At 36.0% G+C, this 25165-nt stretch overlaps 1 protein-coding gene across 2 annotated transcripts in view; it reads left to right on the plus strand.

Moving 5' to 3' along the window:
• Window positions 1-25165, plus strand: part of SYT1 (synaptotagmin 1) — a 554862-nt gene that overhangs the window by 186646 nt on the left and 343051 nt on the right. For both annotated transcript variants that reach the window (XM_045464186.1, XM_045464185.1), the window contains one exon: window positions 9110-9162. The gene's annotated coding sequence lies outside the window, so the exon portion shown is untranslated. The remainder of the gene's footprint in view (window positions 1-9109; window positions 9163-25165) is intronic.

Below are 25165 nucleotides of genomic sequence, written 5' to 3' on the forward strand. Positions count from 1 at the left end.
TAAGAAATTAATCTTGATCATATTCTTTTTGACAGTGAAAATTAGTTGCTATTCATGTTAGACAAGTGAAGGATCAAAGAGTAGAAGCTGAGAAAACAACTCACCCATGTTTTTGCCTCACTTTTTTGGCTGTTATCCTATCCATTATTATCATTTCATGGATGACATGAGAGTCTTTTTCAAACCCAGGTAAAACAGTATCAGTTTTTTTTTAATAAAATTTTATTGAACTGTCACCCAAATATCTAATGCTAGTTGTTTTCTCTAATGAAAACTTTAGTATGATTTAACTACACATTCCTCCTATAATTTGATGGCTATTCTTTTTTTTTCTCAAATATATGTTTTCTTAAATCATCTTTTGAATTCTCTGAATAAATCATTAATTTAGGATTTTATAAGATTGTATCATTGTATCAAAAACGATAATTTTATCAGGGTTAAGTGGTTGGTTCTTATGGCAAGGATCTTTTTTATATCCACCCCCTTTGGTCTTTTCTAGTTATCAATTTGTTTTTAATCTAGAATCTAATGGAAGCTAGAGTCTATTGTTCTGGACTATCACTTCATATATTCTCTTTCAGAATAGAAATGCCATTCCATTCTTTGAACTTCTTACCATTTACAGCTCCTTCACATCTAATAACTAACTTAAAATGTTTTATTCAAAGTTTATTGTTGCCATTGTTTTTTAACTTCTAGAGTTTTTGGGATTCAGGGGTTGTTCATTTAATGAGTTGAGAGTTCAGCTGTTTGAGCTATCATTGACTTTGGGGTTTCAAATCAGCACAATACATCTTTTAGCCGTCTCCCTGCTATTTAGCTCTTAACTTGAACATTCAAGTTTTATAGGCTCTAATTAAGAAAAGACATATCTCTAAACTTCCATGGCCACACAGTTTTATTTCCTGCCTAATGTAATTTTAGGTCAATTATGCAGATGTTTAGAATTAAAAATTGTAAGACAAAGGTTTTATGCTTCTTATAAACATATCCTGAAGGTAATCTTATGATAGTAAATCTTCATATGTAGATGAAATTATTATGTTGATTTGAGAATCTTTTGTTTAATGTAGGAATTATGATATTCAGGTAAAAGTTCTAGAAGTAGTAATTTTATTTTATTTTTTTTTTTTAATTTTTTTTTTAACGTTTTTATTTTTTTTATTTTTGGGACAGAGAGAGACAAAGCATGAACGGGGGAGGGGCAGAGAGAGAGGGAGACACAGAATCGGAAACAGCATCCAGGCTCTGAGCCATCAGCCCAGAGCCCGACGCGGGGCTCGAACTCACGGACCGCGAGATCGTGACCTAGCTGAAGTCGGACGCTTAACCGACTGCGCCACCCAGGCGCCCCTAGAAGTAGTAATTTTAAAAAGGTTACATGTGGAAAATTTTTTGAAAAAGCTTCTATTTTGAAGGCTTCTTATTTCTCTGAGACTAGGTATTCGATTACTTTTAGAAACAGAATATAGCTCAATAAATTGGCTAATCTAATCTTTTCCTTGGTGTAAGTATGGTGTTATCCCATTTTACAGATGAAGCAATTAAGATCATTTATTTGAATTGCTTCAGAGGCTATACATCTAATAAGTAGTAAAGAAATAGCTGGAAAATAGATTTTCTATGTTCTCAAAGTCCATTCTAACACTACAGAGGCTTTGTTGCTAGGGAAAAACAGGATTCAGGTACAAACAGGGCTGAATCTAGTTAGACTTTGGGTCCACCACTCACTAACTGCAAAAAAGTTGTGAACCAAGTTCGTTCATATGTAAATAGGTTTAACAACTACTTCACCATGTCCTTAGAAATCTGAAAGTAATAAAGTATACAATCTGCTCAATGCAGCTTACTAAACAGCATTTGTTTGTTTGTTTGTTTGTTTGTTATTTAAAATCACACTGCTTCTCCAGAAATAGGCATGTAGCCTCCTACAATGAATCTCTAAAGAGGGCAGTTTTTCTGTGAATGTCAAGGACCAGGATATTTATGAACCAGTGTATACTGTTGTTTCTATTTGTACACTTTATATTTACCAGCTCGAAAGACAGAGATAAAGATGATGTCTTGAGAACAAGTTTAACCTAAGAAATTGCTTGTTTTCTTTTTTGTCTCTATGATTGTTCCCCACGTGGATGTTAGGTAAAGAGAGGAGACCAGAGACCCCTTCTTAGCTGTGGTTTTTCATGGCTGGCCCTGGACTTCCAGCTTGGTCCTGTCCCATGGTGCTGAACTAAACCCAGAACACAGTACAGCACTAAAGTTGAAACAGTTAGCATAGAACTGTAATAATTTCATGCCATATCCCAACATCTTTGCTGGGTTTGAATTTGCAGCAAGCCAAGGCTTAAATAAATCAAATGTTCTCCTTCAACCTTAAATGTGTATATAGAATTGCTACTACACTCTCCCCACCCAACCTCAAAAACTGGGTAAGGTGAGTCAACTTATTTTCATTTCCTGTCACTTTACCAACACCCTCCGTTCCACGAGCAAATGTGCAGTTTTTATAGCTACCTTGGAGTCTTTTGTAAAGATAGTTGACTTCTGCTTTTTGTGAAACCAGCAATAATGTATCTTTTAATCTAAGTATCCAGTCTCCAATTGTTGCAGTATTAGAATTTGTACAGAAATCTCTGAAAATAATCTAGTTCTGGGGCACCTGGGTGGCTCAGTCCGTTAAGCCTCTGACTTTGGCCTAGGTCATGGTCTCATCGTTCCAGAGTTTGAGCCCTCTGTCGGGCTTTGTGCTGACAGCTCAGAGCCTCAAGCCTATTTCAGACTCTGTGTCTCCCTCTCTCTCTCTGCCCCTCCCCCACTTGCACTCTCTGTCTCTCTCTCAAAAACAAATAAACACTAAAAATAGTTAGTTCTCTTATATTCTCTTTCTCTTGGGCCTTCCTCCTCTTTTCTACCCCATCCTTCGCACAGAGACACTACCTCTGCCATCACTGACACCCCAGCTTTTTCGTAGCAGTATACAATCAGTGGTCTTGATTTCAGTATAGATTATAAGAAATATTCTGCTCTGGTCTGACAAAGGTCAGAAAGTGGCCCCTGCTCACCTCTGCTGTGGATCAGACTCAAATGCCAAGCTTATTTCAGGTCATAGTTTCCCATCCCATTGAGGCTATTTGACTAGACCCTTCTTTTTAAAGAATAGTATGCCTTTTATCTCCATGATAGGTCTTTAGATCCTCTTACGGAAAATGCCTAGAGGAATAGGCTGATGAGAAGAAAGGAAGGTAGGGGACTCACAGAAGTCCCAAGATGACCAACCATGCTTGATGGCCAAGAAGTCATTTTTGGCAGCCACCAATCAGCATCCCAGTTCCTTTTTTAACTTCAAAGTGTATTGTGCCCATCTCCATCCACTGGCAAATGTTTATTGAGCATCTAACTCATCTTAAGGACCACTGTAGTTCAGGGAAACACAAAAGCAAAGTATGCGGCATCAATTCAAAATCAGCATAGATGAAACCGGGGAAAATAATGAGATCACATATAAGTAAAAGCTAACGTATGTCTTCTAGAATGTAAATGCTCAACAAGCTTACAGAAAACACATGAGGAAGCCAGTGTTAATTACCAAAGGCTTCATGGAGGTATAAGCAATTGTGCCTTTTGGGTCTTGCATTAAATAGCTCTTCATGGATTTACATATAGATCCTAAGAGTTACTTCAGCTTTCCTTTCTCTAAAATGGGCAGTCCCAATTCCATGACCTGTAGTAAGAGAACATTTATATAAACTCCTGCCATTTATAGCTTCTTCTGAATGTTCTCCATTTCTGTTTATTTGAGGACTCTAAAGGTGCAAGCAGGGGGTGTGGATAGTCACTCTGGTAATAATAAAAAGAACAGATAAAGATCTCTACATCTGCATACCTGTATCAATAGTACACATAAATGTCACTTCTTACATCAAAACCATAAATCACTTTCTGAATTCTCTCTTATTAACATCTCTTTCAATGGGACTTATTTTCCATTACTTGAGCCCATGCATTGCTCTTTGATTCATCTTTTCTATTTTTCCCCATTTCTCTTCATTTAAAACTCATATAAGGCTAGTCTCTTCTACAAAAATGTTCACAGTTGCCCATTTTGATAAACAGAACCACATCCAGAAATATTTAGATCTGGAAGGCACCTTGGTGAATCACCTTTTTCCACAGTCTCATTTCACAGCTGATAAAATTAGATTAAGTGAGTTGTCTAAGGTCACACATTAGATAGAGACAGAAGAAGACGTGGATTATGTGACACTAAATTTTACTTTTGTCAATATACAATTATCCATTCAGCAAACATTTATTCATGTGGCAGGCACTACTGTAGGGATTAGAAGCCAACAGGGGCACCCACAGGCATAATTCTGCTCCTGTATACTCGTAATTCTGCAGGTTTCACCTCCCTTAGGTGTGCTCTTTCTGCTCGATCTTTTATTGTAATAGTTTTATTTCTTCATGCTTTGATAGTGTCCTTATCTTCACTCGTTCCCAATTAACTTCCCCAAGCTTCTCATTTAATTAATTCCCATCCTCCTTTTCAAGATACAAACTGGCTCTCCTGACTTAGTGCCATTCTGCCTCATTATCAGCCCCCCATTCTAAAATAATTATTTTGAATATAATGGAAATGTTAAACATGGCTGAACCCAATATGTCATGATTGTAACTGACTGCCAGCAAGTGCTTTAGTGGGTTCTGACTTGTCTAATAAAGTGTCACAACAGAAAAATGAGTAGAGCCTTTATCCCTTTTTCCAATCTTTGTTGGTAAACATTTGCTTCTATCATAATGAGGACAGGTTTGTAAAATTAAGCCTCCTAAATGGCTGTCAATGGTTAGACACAAAAAAAGGAAAAATAGACACATTCCTTTGTCCTCAATACGAAGCAAAATATTTCATTCTCCCTTTCCTTTCAAGAAAAATCCATATTCTGTGTTACTGCCTTCCCACTATTCCAGCAGCACCATAGGTACTGATAGCGGCCGCATTTATTTAAAGAAAACAATTTTTTTGTTTATTGATGGATTACTTTTCTTTTATTGCCTAATACTTTCCATTTTCCAGATAAATGTCCTTTTCTTTTATTGTTATATACAGAATGAAACAATCTTGTGCTTAATGGACAAAATAACATAGCCACAGTTCAGTGAAATATTTTGTAAGGATACTGAAAAAACGGCACTTTATTTTTATTTTTTTTAATAGTTTTATAATCTCTTTTTTTGGTAATGATTATTTTGTTCTTTCATAAAAACTCTCACAATAAGTTGCAAGGATAGTTTAAGTTCCCATATGACTTTTACCTAGATTAACCAATTGTTTAATTTTGTTCTGTATCATTTTCTCTCTGTGTGTGTGTGTGTGTGTGTGTGTGTGTGTGTGTGTATATATATATATATTATATATTATATATTATATTATATTGTATATGTGTGTTTATATACATCATCCATATCTTTTCCCTAACCATTCAGAATAAGTTGAAGACATGATATGTCTTATTCCAAGTATTTTAGTGTATATTTCAGTATAATTCTGAAGAGAACAATTTCTTACACAGAACAGTTATCAAACACAGGAATTATACCAATGATGTAAGAACACTGTCTAATTCATAGTACATATTCAAATTTCACCTAGTGTCACAGTAATGTTCTTAATAGCTAATTGTTTTTGTCCTATATAGGTCCAGGATCTAACCTAAAATTATGTGATACATCTATGTGTCATGCAATGCTTTATTTTTGTGTTTAAAATTTTACACTCAATCACTAATGACCTGGATAGTGTTTCTTTTTAAAGTAATCTCTGTTTGGTGACCGCTGTCCCCAAAATAAGAGTTTAAGCCAAAAGATGTGTAACAAAATCCCTTAGGATTAGTGATATCTGTGTTTAGGAAATGATACATCAACTTTGTAACTGTGTTCTAACCACAAGTTTTGGCATTTCAATAGGAAGGAGTCCAAGGAAAAGAACTCTGAGTTTATCTATAATTTGTAGTTTTGAGATTTAAAACAGGGGATAGAGATTTTGATGCCATCTCAGTCTACCTGGGGTGAAGGGGATGTTTACAAATGACCATGTTGCAAAGATTCATGATGTACACTTTAAAAAAATTTTAATGTTTATTTATTTTTGAGAGAGATAGAACGCGAGCAGGGGTGGGGCAAAGAGAGAGGGAGACACAGAATTCGAAGCAGGCTCTGGGCTCTGATCTGTCAGCATAAAGCCCGAGGCGGGACTCAAACCCACGAACAGTGAGATCATGACCTGAGCGGAAGTGAGACTGAGCCACCCAGGCACCCCTTTAGTGCTCACTTTAAATCCAACCCTAAATAAATATTTAGTTCAGTGATATGTTTCCATGAAACATATTAAAAGCTCCATTAAAATCAATATTTTCATCAAAATGAAATATTTGAGATATTTTAAACAAAGTTTGGATATTAACGTTAGTCATTTGTCATTCTTGAAACTGAGTCCTTCTTTAAAAAAAAATTCAGCTATGCATTTTTAAATATTCAGCATTAAAATGAATACAAATAGTTCCCTCCTCCCACAAAACAACAAGTCAAGGATTTGTAATATTCATGCCTAAAGCATAGAGTGTTTTGCTTAATTCTATAAATAGAATCATGGTTAGTGCTGCAAGGTTCAGCAGTTTAATTTCTAGCTATTATCAAGCAAAAGTAATCCCTAAGTTTCAGATAATTTCTTTTTTCTCCATGTCAGGTCTGCTTCTAAACCTGGATTAAAAAGCATGAAAGAGTCATCAGATTTATTGACTGTGAATCCTCATACTGTTTTGTGAAAAATAGGTAAATCTCCCTAAAAAGATTCACATTTTTTTAAGTATCATATAAACACATAAAAGTACCAAGTCTCAATACCAGGAGGCTTTCTGAGTCAGACCTACGGATACCAATGACATTACTGAAAAGCCAGACAGTTGGCAGAAAGTGCAAAATCATCCTGTGCTATTTTCACATTTTTCCTCTAAAATAAAGAGAGAGGTTTATACACGCAAGAGAAATTAGCTACGAGAAAAATACTGTGCACATCCATATTCAGTGCATAGATTAAAAGTAAAATAGTTGTTTGTCCCCTACAGTAGAAAAGGCTTGCCCATTCATCCTTGTGATAGATCTGCATGTAAAACCAAAATGAAATCAAATCCCTGCAGATGGCTCGTAAGTCACAAAAACTGTTTAATCCTTTAACTGCGTCCCTTTGGGAAGCCAGCCCCTGGGTAAATCTCAATGTGTAATAAATATAACGTCAAATATTCTCTTAGATTTTTAGTAGAAAGCCTTCATTGACTCCAGCAGGGCCACCCACCCCCGCAGCCCCCCGCTGCCACCAGTATTTCTTGTAAAGAGGTCTATGTTACTCCGGTGCCTTAATATGTACACCCACAGAGTTTGGTTGTAGTTTTTGCTTTAATAAGAAAAGTGTCAGTAACCGAAACTATACGTAGAAATCTTATCTAAAATTGATTGTGGCTCAAAGTCGTATTTTAAGAGTCAGCCAGGCAAATCTAAGCACATTTTTACAATGCTCTTTCTAATGGCTCTTACTAGAAAACAGTTGCATTTCAAGCAGGAATAAAATGAAAACGGACCTTGGAGGCTTAACCATTGAACAGATGCAGTAAATGCAGCTTTGGAAATATAGCTGTCACTTCAGATCTTTTATGCTGAGTACCTATACGAGCCAATTGCCAGAGCTGCTGGCATTATTATATTTCTGCAGTTCTGTTCAAAACAGACTCTGTAAGAACTTATAAAAACAGAGTAACATGCCTCTTACAAACCTATTTTTAAATATTTCATTCTTTCTTGGTTTTCATTCTACTTAAATTTTTGAAGACTAAAACTGATCAGAACTTCTATAAAAAGGTACTTGTCTCTAGCACTGTGAAATCTTTCATTTGTGAGCTGCTAACGTCAAATCAAATCAGAAATTCTTGACATCTTTATTACATTAAAGCAATTCCTGATATTGACTTTTGGGAAGGATTTCATTTTCTTACTCTCTAAACTAGAAGTTGTACTTTTTTTTTTTTTTTTTAACACAGCGATGTGAGATTATTTTTCTCTTTACCCCTGCTGGGGGATATATATACATTTTTGTCAAATCTTTTTGAACAACATGGTTTGAACTGCATGGGTCCACTCAAATCTGTGATGTATTTTTTCCTTTTTATGATTTCCTTAACATTTTCTTTTCTCTAGCTTATTTTATTATATAACAAATAAACATAATAAACAAAATATACATTAACTGGCTTTATGTTATCAGGAAGGGTTCTGGACAACAGTAGGCTGTTAGTAGTCAAATTTGGGGAGAGTCAAAAGTGACATAAGGATTTTTGATTACAAGGAGGGTCAGTGCCCCTAACCCCCACACTGTTCAAGAGTCAACTATGATCATGTCAATACTAAATATAGCACCATGTATTTAATTGACTAATAACTGTATGATTCTTTCTAAATAAATAATGTAATATTCTCTAACAATGTCTACCTAGATGAGTATTGTTTCATTTTTTTTATTTATTTATTTTTTTAACGTTTATTTATTTTTGAGACAGAGAGAGACAGAGCATGAATGGGGGAGGGTCAGAGAGAGGGAGTCACAGAATCCGAAACAGGCTCCAGGCTCTGAGCTGGCAGCACAGAGCCCGACGCGGGGCTCAAACTCACAGACCGCAAGATCATGACCTGAGCCGAAGTCGGCCGCTTAACCAACTGAGCCACCCAGGCGCCCCATATATATATTTTTTTAACGTCATTTTTAAAGTAGAAAAGCTATATTGCAAGAGGCATCGTCACAAAAATCAGTGTATCAGTTACTCATAGAATCTTGATCTCTAGTTCTTCAAACCAACTTTAAAATCCCTAACAATCTCTGTCTTCTACTCTATATACTAAATGTACATATACGTGACGTTATATTGTATTTGGATATATATCTCTCAAGGTTTTTTAGTAGAAATATTACATAATAAAATTAATCAGTCACATTAATGACAATCTGAAATGATTCTGAACTATGCAGTCAGCTAACCAGTGGGCATGTTGTTTTCCTTTATAGAAAAAAAGAATCTGAAAGAAAGAAGAAAATACCCCAGAATTCCTCACAGAACAGTAAGTGCTTTCATGATACCATAATATGACTAGAGCCTCTATAAAATTCTACAAATTTCTTTTATAGAAATAATCGCCTATTTGGTAAGATAAGAGATTAATACAGCTGGCAAGTTTTAGAAGGAACCTTCTAAAACTCAATCCCAATTTACTGGAGGAAGCTGAGAATCAGTTATCCTATAATCCTCTTAAATAAGAGGCCAAGGTAATCCTTATGATATATCTATATGGCAGAACGTGTTTATGTTGATTCCATCCTATCTTTTGACTAGCACTGTATCATTTTAATTCTAAAGAAGAAAAAAATTAAGTAAAATTTAATCATCATGCCTCACATTCTCTGCATGTGCTAGAAAAATATATTCATTTTGAACAAAATTTTAAGAAGAATCAAGATGTTTGTTTTGTTGTCTTTAAATTAGAATTATCAAAAAATAAAAAAAGGGCAACCATCCGTAGGCTTTAAATCTAAAGGTTTCTCATTAGTACATTTCTAATATTCTCACAACTTAACTATGACTTATATTTCCTTATACAGCTATTAACTGAGAGTAATAATTGTTTTCCTAAATATGTTCCTAAATATGCTTTTTGTGAAGCAAAATTAAATTTTTATACCATTCTTTATGGTAGAATTTGTAACATTTTAACGATTTCCTAGATGCAAGCCATTACAAATTTTAAATATGTGAATATCAAAAATAATAAAGATAGAAAAGCAAAGTCCACATTGGTGAACCATGTTATCTCCCTTTTAATGCCATGGTTGTTTTCAAATGAGTTTGCAAACTCACTTCTAGGTTGAATTTTTAAACGACAGAATCATACATATTAGTTTTATATTCTTTATACAAGAAGCAGTTAATATTTATACCCCTCACAATTTCTTGGTCATCTTATAATTTCACTGTCAAGAGCCATCAACGGCTATTTTTCTGACCTATCTTTAAGTGATTGGGTCTATTATTCAGGTGTTACTTATAGAAGTTGTTTCGTTTGGATTGTACTTTTCATAACTATATTAAAATCGGATTTAGTATGGCATCCTTTGGAAAGAATTGATGTAAGTATTTAGGTCTTCTGCTCATTTGGGGCAATCCTAGAGGAAATGATATGCATGTTTCTGAGAAAGAAAACATGCAATTTCTAGGTGTGTTTGTGCTTTGTGGGAGTTTTCCTTTTAGCTTTTATGGTCTTTTATTTAACAACTACATGCTAAATGACTCCTAAAAAACTGTAAGGAAAAATTGCTAACTCAAGCCCAAATTTAAAAAGTAGAGTTTATGCCTTAATGATTTTATAAAATATTTTTGAAGAGAAATACTCTGAATTAAAACAATATTGTCAAAACACTAGAGGTGTCTTAATATAGGTCTTTTTCCAAAGAGTTCATGAATTAGGGATGTCAGTACATAAAATAAAGCATGATAGAAAGTGAAGACATTGGATAATGCAGTATTTTTCTTGTCTTTAATCTATAGAATATGTGTCTGTGTTGCAAGTCCATGAATAATAAATGAGTTTTTACAATTTGTATTTAAATCAAGCCTTATAAATTAGCATAGGAAAACCTTACAAACCTATAGTTTTGCCTCAAAGCTCATAGCTTAAGAACAATTTGGTAATTGATTAGAATATTACTAAAGATCTTTAGAGCACATTACACTTATATTTCACAGAAAAATATGCTTAAAGATAAGAGTAATAAGAAAAGGACCTTTGGAAATTGTATCTTAAAATAATAACTTTTCACTATTACTGAACAAATGTCCGGTGGTACTTTCAAAAACTCTAAGGGTTGATTCTCTGCAGACAGAATATACTGGATAGTGATGATGATGATAATAATAATAACAATAATAATAATAACAACAACAACAACAAAGAGGATACATTTAAAAAAAGCACTCAGATGCTCAGGCATTCTTCTTGGAAACTATTCACATTATCATAGATCTACTAAACCTCTTTAAATACTACTGGGAGTTGATGTTCTCCCTCAAAGCATGATTATTGTTAACAATCTCTCTTTGCTGGTACACCAAATAGAACAAGAGGTTTTCAGAAGACAAGTCTTAAGAGAAAATAGATTTTAACTAGAAAAGTGTTTTGTGATTCACTAGTAAATAAATATTATTTGCAAATGTCCCTACAACTTTCAATTAGTCAAACCATTCTCTATTTGAAATAACAAGTCCTTATAATCAAAGAGTATTGGGCTATGTGTGTGTATGTGTTTGCATGTAACAGCACGGAGTTAAGAGAAGTTTCTCTCTAGTCCAGTATATTCATTTTACAGGCATTACCTTCTCTACTATCCTCGTTTATAGAGGGCCAGAGAAGTCAATTCATTTATCTAAGCTCTCATATCTAGTGACAGAATCAAGAAAAATTCTGGCTTAATTAACCACCATTTTTTTTTCCTGACAAATTAGCTGAAAGTACTTGTATAAAAACTGAGGGTCTTAGATTGGCTCAAGAAACCTGTTCTCAAAACTTAATTTTTTTCCACCAAAATGCTAATCAAATTCTATATTGTCTCTGTCTGACTAAAACTGTATTTTGATAAGCTCGTTAGAATGTTACTAGAAAAGAGAATTATACACAGAGTTAGAGTCTGAGTTTGAGTCTTGGCTTCACCCGTCTCCCTGTCTCTTAGAAAGGAGTACTGGAGCACAGAGGGAGATCGCTCAGCTAAAAAAACAAAAACAAAAACAAAAAAACTACCATATGATAATAATATATAACAATAATACACACATACAATCTATCATCAGCAATAGTTAAGCAATTACCTCAGTGATTCGTTGTTATCCTATCTAAATAATGGGGGGAAAATTGCCCAATCTACTTCCCAAGATTCCCTGAGATCACATTAGATATATGAGTATAGTGATGTTTAATTATAAATTTTAGTTATGTTATTATGGAAAACCTTAGATTACTATAAAAAGACTTCCTTTTGTATGAAGTTTTCCTTTACTGCGTTGGGAGTCCAATATATCATTTTACAAACAGTGTGTTGATGATGAAACCTAAGTCGTTGATTACTGTCTGCCCTAGACAATAATGGTCCTCCAGAAAAAATTTCCCTTTTCCTTGAATTTATAATCTAATCAGATGATGATGACATTTTATTTAGTTATGAAAAGAACACTTCCTATGTTATCACAGTTTTGTAGATTCATGAAAATGAAAAATGAAGGCTTTATAATGTTAGTCTAGTTAGTAAGCAGCAGAGTTAGCATTTGAACTCAGGTCTAACTCCCCCTTTCCCCAAACACATCACAAAGTGAGGTGACGGCAAAGCATACTGCATTTTCCTGTATGAATGATGGCATAGTGAGAAGAGATGGAAGCAGAGAATAGATCTTTTTCAAATGTCATTGGTCTGTGTAAAATACTGGGTGCACCTATGGTATCACTTTTCCTTATCACTTATCAATAAACATTAAATTGAATCATGTGCATTGATTCTTCAGATGCCAAAATTAAACCATGGTAGGAGAATTTAATTATTAAAGACAACTATCTTTAGATAGGAAGAGTAGAAGTAAAGTTGAAATGGATAATAGCCATAAGTATAAAAGGTCACCTACAGGCACAGAACTATGTTTATTTTGTTTGTAAAGAGTATTCCCACAAAATAGATGCTCCCAATTTGTGCGTCCTAGATACCTTATGCTTACTACATTATCTGGACTTATCTCCTTTAAAATCTTTGGTACTACTTTGGAAATTCATTCCTTTATTTCTTCTTTCTTATTTAATAGTTGCCATTGAGTACCTACTGCATACATTTTCTCGAGTGTTGGTGTTATAGGAGTAAACAAAGCATAGCCTCTGTCATCAAGTAGCTTACATTTAGTATAATCACAAATACTGGAACGTTCACTACATGGAGAGAATAATAGTACTTTGACTTACAGTAATAGACTATCTTTTTAAGATATTCATCTGACTAACCATAATCAGAATCAGTATGTTTTTATTTAATAAATGATTGACAGTTTTTCACTCTCTCTGGGACATTGGGTAAGATAGGTTTCCTGCAGTCATTATTACTCATGATAAAAAGCTAAAACATATTTAATGACATAGTTATATCCTAGGATACTAAAGAATGAGAACTCACCCTCTGTATTTGAATTCCAGCTTCACTACTTATTAGCTTTGGGACATAGGGCTATTTAGTAGATAGACCTCTAGATGTTTTAATTCCTTCAATGACCGATTGAGATAGTTAATTGAGTTAAAGATATGCAGTGACTTTGGTTATATAACAGTATTTTGTTGACAGTAGGCACTATATAAAGCTAGCTGTTATAATTACTGATAGAGTCTGTCCAATAATTCTAGAAACAATCTTTAATTTGGATATTCACATTGATATTTGCCTTTATTTTCTCCTGAAAACTGCGTCATCTTTCGTGACTCTGAAATATAACGTACGAAAGAGATACAGTAGAAATGCTTTAAAATCAACAATATGTAAAGCCTTAAGTTAATAAAAGGTTAAAATGAATGATTCAGCCATTTGAATAATATATGCTAATTTTTATCTGTTCTAACATTCTGATTTATTCACTTGTTTGTCTGCACCAGGTCATTATTTTAGACTGCATTATTTATTTTTGTAATTAAGAATGTTGGCAGTGGATGAAAGAGCTATGTTCAAGTTCTCTTTCTGCCACATACTGGCTATATGACCTCAAGAAGACAATTTAACTTCTTCCTCAATGTCCTCATCTATAAAAATGAAGATAATGAATTATATTTTGTAGGTTTGAGAATTCCATACATCTTATGTGTTTATTACAGAAGTTAGTACAATAATATAAACAAATAGTAATTTGTTGTTATGTTTGCTATTAAAGATATCTACTTTGCAATATTAAAGAGACACTCTCTTAAAATTATATTAAAAAAAAAAAAAATAGGGGCCCCCTGGGTGGCTCAGTCAGTTAAGCGTCCAGCTCTTGGTTTTGACTCAGGTCACAATCTGGTGGTTTTGTGATTTCGAGCCCCGCATCTGCTGCCAGCGGGGAGCCTGCTTGGGATTCTCTCTCTTCCTCTCTCTCTCTACCCCTCCCCGACTTGTGCTACTTGTGCTGTCTCTGTCTCCCTCAAAATAAATAAACCTAAAAAAAATAAAATTATTAAAAAATATACAAGTCTGCAAAGAATAAAGAAAATGTGAAGGAAGAAAGAAGAGATGTGGAGGATGGTTTGAATACAGGATAAAATTTGGTTTTAATACAGTAGGATGTGGACATGCTCTAGGAGGGGTCCACCATGAGCCCTCTCCTTGAAGACCTCTTACTCTGTAAAGCAGATACTGAAACCACACAAGGTCAAGAGATGACTCCCCTTCAGGGAGGTCAAAAGACTTGAAACATTTCGACAGTCTTCATGGCCCTATTATAAGTAAAGCTGAATCGGTACACATTATGAGGTGAACGTTACCAAAAAAGGCTTTCTACCCTACCATGAAATTACTTCCTTTGGAGTACCAAATGGGGTTATTTTCTCCACAGAAAATAAACCTCACCAAACTGTAGGCTGAACAGGCTTCCAAAAATAAAATACATCCAACATATGTTATTACATAAACCATTTTAAAGTTAAGGATAGTTTTATGCCATTGCATGGCAAAATGATACACCCTCCTTCCAAAAAATTACATAAAAACATGCGTGTGATATTGGAAATTAAAATCACAAAATTTTTTTACCAAGGAAATCTGAGAAAACAAAATTTCACATTCCGCTGGTTTCCCTATGATAAAGAATTGTTTATGAATTTTCTCTTCAGTTTTGTACATCAATTATTTTCTGTTAATTTTACATCTACCGTTGTACTTGGCTTTGTTGTTGGAGTCATTCTTTTGCAAACGCCATAAAAACCTCTTTATAATACTGACACTGAGCACTAGTACTAATACCACTCCCTCTTAATGTCGAATCTCGTTCTGCCTCTAAAGATAAGTATATCCAATCTTAGTAATCATCGTTTCTATATCAGCAAAATGCGATTAGCGGTAAATATCTTCTCATTTTTCTCCTCTTTAAAATGTAATCCTGGGGCGCCTGGGTGGCTCAGTCGGCTAAGCGTCCAACTTCAGCTCAGGTCACGATCTCACAGTTCATGGGTTCGAGCCCTGCGTCGGGCTCTGTGCTGACAGCTCAGAGCCTGGAGCCTGTTTCAGATTCTGTGTCTCCCTGTCTCTCTGCCCCTCCCCCGTTCATGCTCTGTCTCTCTCTGTCCCAAAAATAAATTTAAAAAAAAATTTTTAAATGTAATCCTTACATAAAGAGCAATTTTCTTTCCCAAAATACAAAAAATCTGGTTCAGCATATGTTCCATTGTATATCTGAGCAATTTATCTCATGTTATTATGGTTAATATAATTGCTTAACCCTGCTATTGTTTTCATCTTCCACTTCCAAAAGAATCCTGGCAAAATCTATGTTAATGAATTGGCATGAAATGTTTCGTGAGGAAATAATGTCTCTAAGCAAATGCTCAACACGCATGACCCCCAACGTGATAATATCTGGATTTTCAGTAGTCTGAAGTGTCTTGCAAGAAATAATTCTTAGCAGCAGTTCTGCAAGTTGGTCAGAGTTTTCTGCTTATCCATTTTATGTTTGCATCTAGCATATACACAATATGCCATAACATCTCCTGGGAAGTTATTTCTTTTTAATTAGGAATGTAATGTTTGAAGTGTGAAAGATTTAGCCTTGGCTTTTCCTACTGTTTTGGACTTTAAAATACTTTTTTTCTAATTTTAAAGGAGATTTTCTTAATGCCCTCGATTTATGTCTTGGAGCATTTATCTATGTGGTAATACTAATAATAATGTTGTATTATAGAGTACACGCCTTTTCATTTATCTGAATTAGGCGTCTTAACATAATTCCAGAAAAAAATGGGTTTGCCTCATTGTGTAATTATTAATGTATCCATTATTCTCAATGAGGCTAAGATTTGGACAGTTATCAATATGGGTTACAAAGGTAGAGCAAAGTTTGTCACTGAGTCAGTGGAAATAATGGAGAAAACAGGTGGTCCCCAACCTACCAAAGAGTTACGTAACAAAATGCATTTTAAGCTGTTTTCCTTTCCATTTCATGAGATGGATATTTACCTAAAGTGGTTGCACAAACCCATGAAAACCCACAGTCTACGCTGAACCACAGTATTTGTAGGCTTGGGGATGGGAACTAGACGAGTGTGAGGAAGACAGGGGCACCATGTTTCTCCATTTGTGCTGATACTCGATTGATCCCGCCCAAAATGTGGACAATGAGTTAAACTGGCTTTCCACACCGACTTCTCTCTTTCTCACCTTGGCTTGTTACCTGATGTGCATCTGCTCCTGATAGGATATTCTCTAGCTGCCTTTTCTTTAAAGTGGCGTTGGTTTCCAACGTCCCGGCCCCACTTTTCTTTTGATCAAAATGTGTCACTGTGACTGGTATGAGGAAACCTCTCAGAAGAAAGGGAGTGAATCAAAGTATTTACACCAGCCGTGCATTCTCCCTGCTCCCTCCACACCCTACCCACACAATTGTTAAACCAAACAAACAAGTGACAAAGGATCTTAGGCAGTGTGAGATCCTGAAGCGAATTGAAATCATATGGATGGAGAGAGTTGGGGACAGACACCGCAGGCTCAGGATGCAGCACCCCTGCGCTGCTCTTGAGGTGTTATGTTTCCTCCCGGGCCTCTACACAGGAGTCCAGAATTCCTTTATTTTAATACCTTCAAATTCTCCCAGGGGGTTTTTGAGGTTTGTGATTAAAGCTCCCTCAATGAAGTATAGTAAGCTAGAAATTATCTGTGCTCTATTTCTCACATTATGTAATGTACACAATTATCATTCACCTACCTTGTAATTTTTAAAATTTGTTTTAAATACCCCAAATATAAAAGCATCAATTCATGTAGTAAATATTTAAGTATCCCTTCCACATGAAGGAAATTCCTTTGTTTGTACCAGTAGTCAGTTCTGGCTGCTGTAATGAACTATATTGTAGGCTGGGTGGCTTATAAACAACAGAAATTGACTTCTCACAGCTCTGGAGGCTGGAAGTCTGAGATCGGGGTATCGCTGTGGTTGTGTGCTGGTAGAAGCCCTCTTCCATGTTGCAGACTTCACCTCCTATCCTCACGTGGCGGAAAGAAGGCGAGATATCTCTCGGGGTCCCTTTCATAAGGGCACTAATTCCACCCATGAGGGTCCACTCTCATGACCTAATCACCTCCCAGAGACCCTCCACCTCCTCATACCATCACAAGGGTGTCAGGATTTCAGTGTGTGAGTTGGGTGGGGAGGGGGAGGGGATGCAAGCATTCAATCCATTACAACCATCTATTCCATTCATCCTATATGACAGATCAAGGAAATCATCCACAATGCTTAACAGTCAATTTCTATTATAATTATGTTTGAAAATATATAGTTTCAATGATCCCCCCACTAGTGTTGATCAGACAAATGCTGTCTTCTTTCTGGGCTGGCATCAACAATTACGGAGATGGCATGGTAAGGCCAGGCCAGCCTATTTGCACCTTATTTTCCCAGACAGCTGGTTAGGTAGCCCCAACCAGCCCCTATCTCTGTCCTAAGATTACCACACAGCAGTGCCCACTATTGCCTGAACACTTACTTTCTCCGAGTGCTTTTTATGTAATTTCTCTGAGAAGTTTATATTCATAGTTCATAAACTGCAGAGATTCTGAGAGGCAAACTAACTTCCTTAACATCACACAGCTTATAATTTTTTATCCTGATGCAGACTCGGGTCTACACAAGGCTGAAACCTCTACTCTTAGACACATAAATTTCTTGGACTTATACCAGAATGATGTTTCAAGAGTTTCTCTTTGCATGAGAAGGAGAACTCCCTCAGTATGGTAGGCAAATCTCTTTATCCCAGACCCTGGCACAGAGTAGGTGCTCAATGCTAGTTGAACCAAAGTGATGACCTTCTTAACCCAGATCTATCATAGAACTGGCTTTATCGAAAGTTCTCTTTTCTCTTACTTTTCCTCACTTAAAGCTAGATTTATCTACATCCTGAAAAACTCCATTACAATAAGCTTTTATTTTCAAGGGCTGTATCTTTAGCCTTATACAAATATATTATTTATTTTTCACTTTTTGTGAGAAAATACGCATAGAATTTATTGTTTTAACCATTTATGATTGTACAGCTCAGTGGCATTAAGTACATTCACACTGTTGTACAATCATTACCAACATCCACCCCCAGAACTTCTACATATTTCCAAACTGAAATTCCATACCCATTAAATAATAACCCCCCATTCCCTCTCTCCACAGCCCCTGAAAACCACCACCATCTTACTTTCTGTCTCTATGCATTTGACTATTCTAGATACCTCATATAAGTGGGGTCATGGAGTATTTATCCTTCTGGGTCTGACTTATTTCACTCAGCATAATGTCTGTAAGGTTCACCCATGTGGTAGCATCTGTCGGAATTGCCATCTTTTTAAGGCTCAATAATTCCTTTGTGGTATATACTGCATTCTGTTTATCCATTTACCTATAATTTATTGTATGATATAGTTGTCTTAAGTGGAATTTTTTTGTGTGAATTCTCTAACTAAAGATGCAAATACAGGAATGTAATGTTTGTGGCTTCTAGGACATCTCTTTTTTTATATCATAAACTCTAAAATTAATCACAGAAAACTAGCTCAGTATAGGCAATCAGCAAAAGACACAAATGAGTTTAAAGTAATTTAGGGTGTCTGAGTCATAAATATGCCACGTTTTAACTGCTCAGACTAGAATTAGCCTGTCTTCATTGGATTATCTGATGTTTTTATACACCAACAGTTCTTAGAAGATTTATAAAGATAGGGGTATCTTTATATTGACTTTTCTCTAAAAATAAATGAATAATAGGGAGGGGGTTATTGATTCAAAACAGAAATGCAAATTTATAACCTTCGACTTTTGTAATACTACCATTTAACTTCTCATCTGCCTTATGAAATATTATGGCCCAACACTTACTGGATAAATCTTAAATCAGTAAGCTCTTTCATATTTTCTTTTTTTTTTTTAATTTTTTTTAATGTTTATTTTTGAGACAGAGAGAGACAGAGCATGAACAGGGGAGGAGCAGAGAGAGAGGGAGACACAGAATCTGAAACAGGCTCCAGGCTCTGAGCTGTCAGCACACAGCCCGATGCGGGGCTCGAACTCACGGACCGTGAGATCATGACCTGAGCCGGAGTCGGACACTTAACTGACCAAGCCACCCAGGCGCCCCGAGCTCTTTCATTTTTTCAATAAGCATTCCTTAGATGCTTACTAATAATTCTAAAGCTACCATTTATTGAATGTGAGATACACACAATACACATGTATTTATCCGTGCCTGTCTTCTCTCAGAAAAGCTTTATCACCATCCTACAGATAAGGAATCTGAGGATCAGAAAGATTAAATGATTTTCCCAGCTAATAAGTATCAGAGTTGGATTTTGAGATCAGAACTTCTTGGAGCAGGACTCTTGCTCTCTGACACCTCACACTACCCCCTGTATACCATGCATGGAGCTATATGTAGGGCAAAACACTGTCTCCACGACAAAGTAATTTACATTACAGTAGAATGGATGGACATTCTAAATTAAATACAATAGTATGAAGATAAGAAATACTTGGAAGCCAGCAGGTAGACATGGCTTAACACTGCTTGAATAACTTAAAAAGGAAAGTGGATTCCATACGGACCTTATATGACTTACTTCCATGCTGGTTTTCTGCTTTCGTTGTTAAGGAATTAGTTAAGCATGTGGTATATGTTAATGTAAGGGAGGAGGCTGTAGTGAGATCATTAAGGTCAAAGTAAAGGGCTTGAAGTTTATCTGTAGCCCACGGAAAATCATTGTTTTAATGCTTTTCTTGCTGTTTTTTGTTGTTTAATTGCTCGTTCTGTAGAAGCCTTGGTAATAGAATAATAGTAGCAATAAAAAAAGATAAGTTTAAGAAAAATAATCCTTTTCTTAGCCTCTGTTAGTTTTTTTTTAGCATTATAGAAACGAGTAAAGAAGTAAGTGTACGACCTTGCCTCTTATCCAGAACTATCACATCTCTTAGGTGATCCTCAAGAGTACGATCTATAACATTTTGTTGTTATTTTCTGACCTGTTGGGTGAGGCACTAAAACCTGCTTCCCAGGTCTATGTTCCTTCAAATTACTGTAGTGAGGAAATTTCACAGTGCTGTCATGCTTTTGGTTAATACAGTTTTGTGTTTTGCTTGGGAAAGACTATTCTGATAGTGTCCTATTGATTCAGATGTTTTCTGACAGTAGCTGCCTACCAGGTTTGCCTTCATTGACTTTTCAATGTTCTGTTACAAATAACTTGCATGTACAATTTGATACTGAAGGACAAAGAAGGTTCCCCACTGTGCATGAAGTCGGAGCAGCCCTGAGCGTGGGGTGGTGAGTGTTTATTATCATTCTAAAAATCACCCACTTGTCCAGGGCTGCTGCCATAAAAGAGCTGTGTTTTCTCTGTTACTCTTTTTTCTTCTCCTCTTTGTTCCATTTTCCCAGACATTCCAGTGTACCTCTTATTCTTGAAAGGCTTAAACTTCATTCTTATAAATCCTCCATACTCACTGAAACTTCAAATATAAAATCACAGGTGTTTTCTCATTTTTTTGCACACCTGGAATCCAAAATAGCTTGAATTCAAAGTACTTGTTTTATTATAAATTTTAAAAGATATCGTTTGGGGCGCTTGGGTGGCTCAGTCAGTTGAGCATCCAACTCTTGATTTTGGCTCCGGTCACAATCTCAGGATTGTTGGAATTGAGTGCCATGTGGGGCTCCATGCTGAGCATGGAGACTACTTGGGATTCTCTCCCTCTACCCCTCTCCCCACTGGTGCTCTCTCTCTCTCTAAAAGATAAAAATATATAAAAATTAAAAAATAAAAGATCTGGTTTTGATTTTCCTAAAATTGCAAATGGTTAGAAATAGTAATGTTATAATAATAAAATAACTATAGTGTATTAAATCCCTACCTTCCTCAAGCTCTGTGCAGGTTTTACATGTCACCTATAATTCTGCCAACTCTACAAGGTAGATGTCATTACTTCATTTTACAGATGCAGAAACTAAGACTCTGAGAGATTAGGTCACTTGCCCAAGACAATAATAATTCCATCTTTCTGATCATGCTTGACTTCTGGTTATCTAAAATGAGAGCACTATTGTTTGGGTTTGCAGAGCACTTCATAGTTTGTACAGCAGTTTTATATATGGCGCCGCTTCAACCTCACAAAAGTGGTATGGATACTTTGCAATTCATCTTACTTCTTGGGAGACCATTTATAGGCTCTAGATTCAGAAATGGATTATGGATTTTTGTGTGTAAAATAGTTCCCTTTATTAAGGTGGCTAGAGAACTTGCCTGTGGATGCCCTTGAAGAATTTTTGAGATTATGCTTACCCAGGCAATACTTGCCTGAAGAAGAAGCCATAGTAATGTTTTTGAAACCAAACTTCTATGCCCCAGAAAACTGAGTAGGAAATATATACATAGCTATTTCCTGCTGTCTGTTAGGATGCCATCTCATGGTGACTTTGTCCTTAAAGACAGTCTGTTTCCATATCTCCATATAAACCAGAGCACCCTAGTAATTCAATATACCTGAATAAACATGGAGGGGGAGAGGCAAGTACAAAGAGACACAGAGAGAATATCTTACAGTATTACACAAAAAGTAGGTAACACGAAAATGGGCAGTCAGTATATTTCTGTCTAATATGTAGTAGTTCCAAAACCCAATGACATCAGAGTCTCTGAAGGAATGTGGGATGGGAAATAACAACTGGACAATGGGAACAACAAAAAAAAGGGTTGCAAGATTAAACATAGGACAAACGAAAACAGATTAAGCAACACGTATACTACCCTCCAGCCCCATGGAAACACAAAACCGCCCTACTCACCATTCCAGAAAGTACGATGTTCTTTCAAACACCAGAAGTTTAGCTCAAGAGTTTGGTCCTAGTTTTTCTGACCTTAGGTCTTCCTAAGTTGAGTTAGTTTCTCCCTGTCTTTTATATTCCCAGAGCATCTAGGACGTGGCTCTAGTGCAGCATCCATCTGATCTGCTAGTTATGAGCGAAATCAGCCATCCTTATGGGAGCCTAGTCCTCTCCTCGATCCCACCATCCCAGAAAGCAATACAGTACTTTGAGCACAATGCTTAGCACACAGTACATGATTCTAGTCAGTCATTCAACAGTACCAGACCCTATGCCAGTACTGAGGGCTAGACTCAAAGAATGTTTGAAGCAAAGAAGAAAGGAATGAAGAAGGTAGGGGAGAGAGAAATGAAAGACTTAGGACAGGAAGAAAGGAAAGAAGGAAAGCAGGCCAAAGATAGAAGGAAAAAATGTCATGATTTACTCTCTCACATAGTATTTCATATAAACTTTTATTTCAGTGAGGAAATCTATTTGAAAAAATAAATATTTCAGAGTGTTTCAGAACTCACAGTGGAAATGAGGGGAATGAGTTTTATATAAGACTAGAAGTTAAATCTTAGATAGTTTTTTCTCCACTAATTTGGAAGTTTATTTTTCTTATTACCAAAAGATTTTCATTTTCATACATGAAAAGACAAGATCTTTGTTCACTCCTTAGCTAACAAATTTTAGAAACAGACTTTTTAATATGTCTTTATAATGGAACAAAGAAGTCAGAGGCAAGAGAATTTATCTCCCAATCTGCAAATTACTGCATTGAAATACTTCTAAATATGCAAAACCTACCGTGTGTGTGTGTGTGTGTGTGTGTGTGTGTGTGTGTTTTCTTTTTGGTCTCTGTGAGACTGATAATGCTAATTTACACCAGTGCTCCTAATACGAACTAATGATTCCCCATGTAAATACCACTTACTATCCATTCCCCTGCTAATGTACTCTGAAGTTCTAGTTTCTTCCTTTTTATCCCCCAGCCCTTCCCTCATCAATCCTAAGAAAACCCCTGATTTTTCTATTGCTTCTAGAACTTTGAGGGGTTACATGCTTCCATTCTACTCCTTTTCAAACATTCTAATTAGAAATTCAGGGGTAGAGTGTGATCAGAGGAGGATTTTTGCTCTGCTTAATGACAGAAACTTGGTGCCAATTGCCATAATTGTGGGCAGATAATGTATTAAATAAGGCTGATATTTTACCTTTCTTCCTATCTTGCTGCTACTTAAACACATATCCCAGTAACAATAATTAGCAGTCACTAAAGGCAAGAAGATAAACAGAAAAATAAATCTTGAGAAAAAGAATCAAGAATGATTTTTGAATATTTATTATAACACCTTAAAATTCGTTAAAATCCTTTCCCAGTATCTGAATCAGATCTGACACATGCCCCGCTATCTGTTAAAGTCTACAGGACAGTCACTTATGCGATGACAATGGAACATTTTAGTCTGTGTATTTACACACATAGAAGATGCTCTGTGAATTGGTTTGAATTTTCCTTCCTTTCAGTACCTTATGGTTTAATTGCTAATGAGCAGAAAATTGAAAAAGATGGAAAAAGGGAAGAGGGAAAGTTAGCGCTCTAGATAAAGGGTTGAAGAAATTATAAAAGAACAAAGTAATTATTCATGAGATAGAAGAGGAGATATTTCCCAAAAATGAATTACATTATGGATTGGAAGGAGCAGACCACACACATACACAACCATGTGCCTGCACGTATGATCCACACACAACAAACGGACCACATCATGCACGCACAAAGATGAGCACATGTGCAGACTCTACCACACACACACCCTTCACACAAAAGCGCTTGTACATATGCTCACAAACACACACGGATACAGCAAAGTTATGCTCCCATTTAATTAGGCCCACAGCATTTTATGAGAAGCATGGTATCCCCAAAGGATAGTAGTGTATCTCGTGATAGCTTCCCTTGCTCCCAGCACCCCAGAGGAGGCTCATAACTGCCTCCTCTAATGACATGCAGTGAGACTTGTAAAGCTCATCTCTTTTTGCAGCACTGCATTTTTATATACCAGTGTACAGAATCATTCCAGAAAATCTTGAATTTATAATCTACGTGCTTCGGCTTAACAGTAAGTGTCGCATCTTTTTGTTCTCAAACCAAACTCAGTGATATCTAGGCCATGTCATCATCTAGAGAGAGCAGACAGAGTCAGTGCCCAGGAGCCAAGAGCAATCCTGCATTTCTTTGCATTAAATGTTGTGGGTTCTACTTAGTCGAATACTGACTTCATACAATGGAAATAATAACTCTTAACCAATAAAACCACATCTGGGACGTAAAAGACACTCAAAAATAGTAATGGAGAAGAGTGAGGCATATTGTTACCTCTTTGTTACAACTGATGATTTCCAGCTCATCTTGGTTTGGTTGGTTTACCTGACAAATCCAGTGGCTTAGACTCTAAATAAGCAAATTGCATTTTCCAATTTGGTTATCTTCTAGTGTTCTCACATTAAAAAGGGCTACTGAGTCCACATTAATAGGTCTTTGAAATCTGAATAAAACCTTAAAACTTTCAAACATAAATCAGAAGTACACATTGCCTAAGTTCATTTATATATTTCCTTGATGTAGTCAATAGCATACGCTTTTTGATCATATATCCATACACAAGAGAAAACTTTCTGCCATGAAAACCCACTTTGGTTGTAAGATTCACCCCAGTTTATAAAAATAAACATTTCATTAAAGAACAGATTTTAAAATATTTGAGATGTTAAGAGCATAATGTTATATATTACAGATGTTGGTTAAAAGTAGTTTTATGTTAGGGGTGCCTGGGTGGCTCGGTCGGTTGAGCGTCTGACTTGGGCTCAGGTCATGATCTTGCAGTCTGTGAGTTCGAGCCCCGCGTCGGGCTCTGTGCTGACAGCTCAGAGCCTGGAGCCTGCTTGGGATTCTGTGTCTCCCTCT

The sequence above is a fragment of the Leopardus geoffroyi genome, chromosome B4 (assembly GCF_018350155.1).
Source record: "Leopardus geoffroyi isolate Oge1 chromosome B4, O.geoffroyi_Oge1_pat1.0, whole genome shotgun sequence".
Lineage (NCBI taxonomy): Eukaryota > Metazoa > Chordata > Mammalia > Carnivora > Felidae > Leopardus > Leopardus geoffroyi.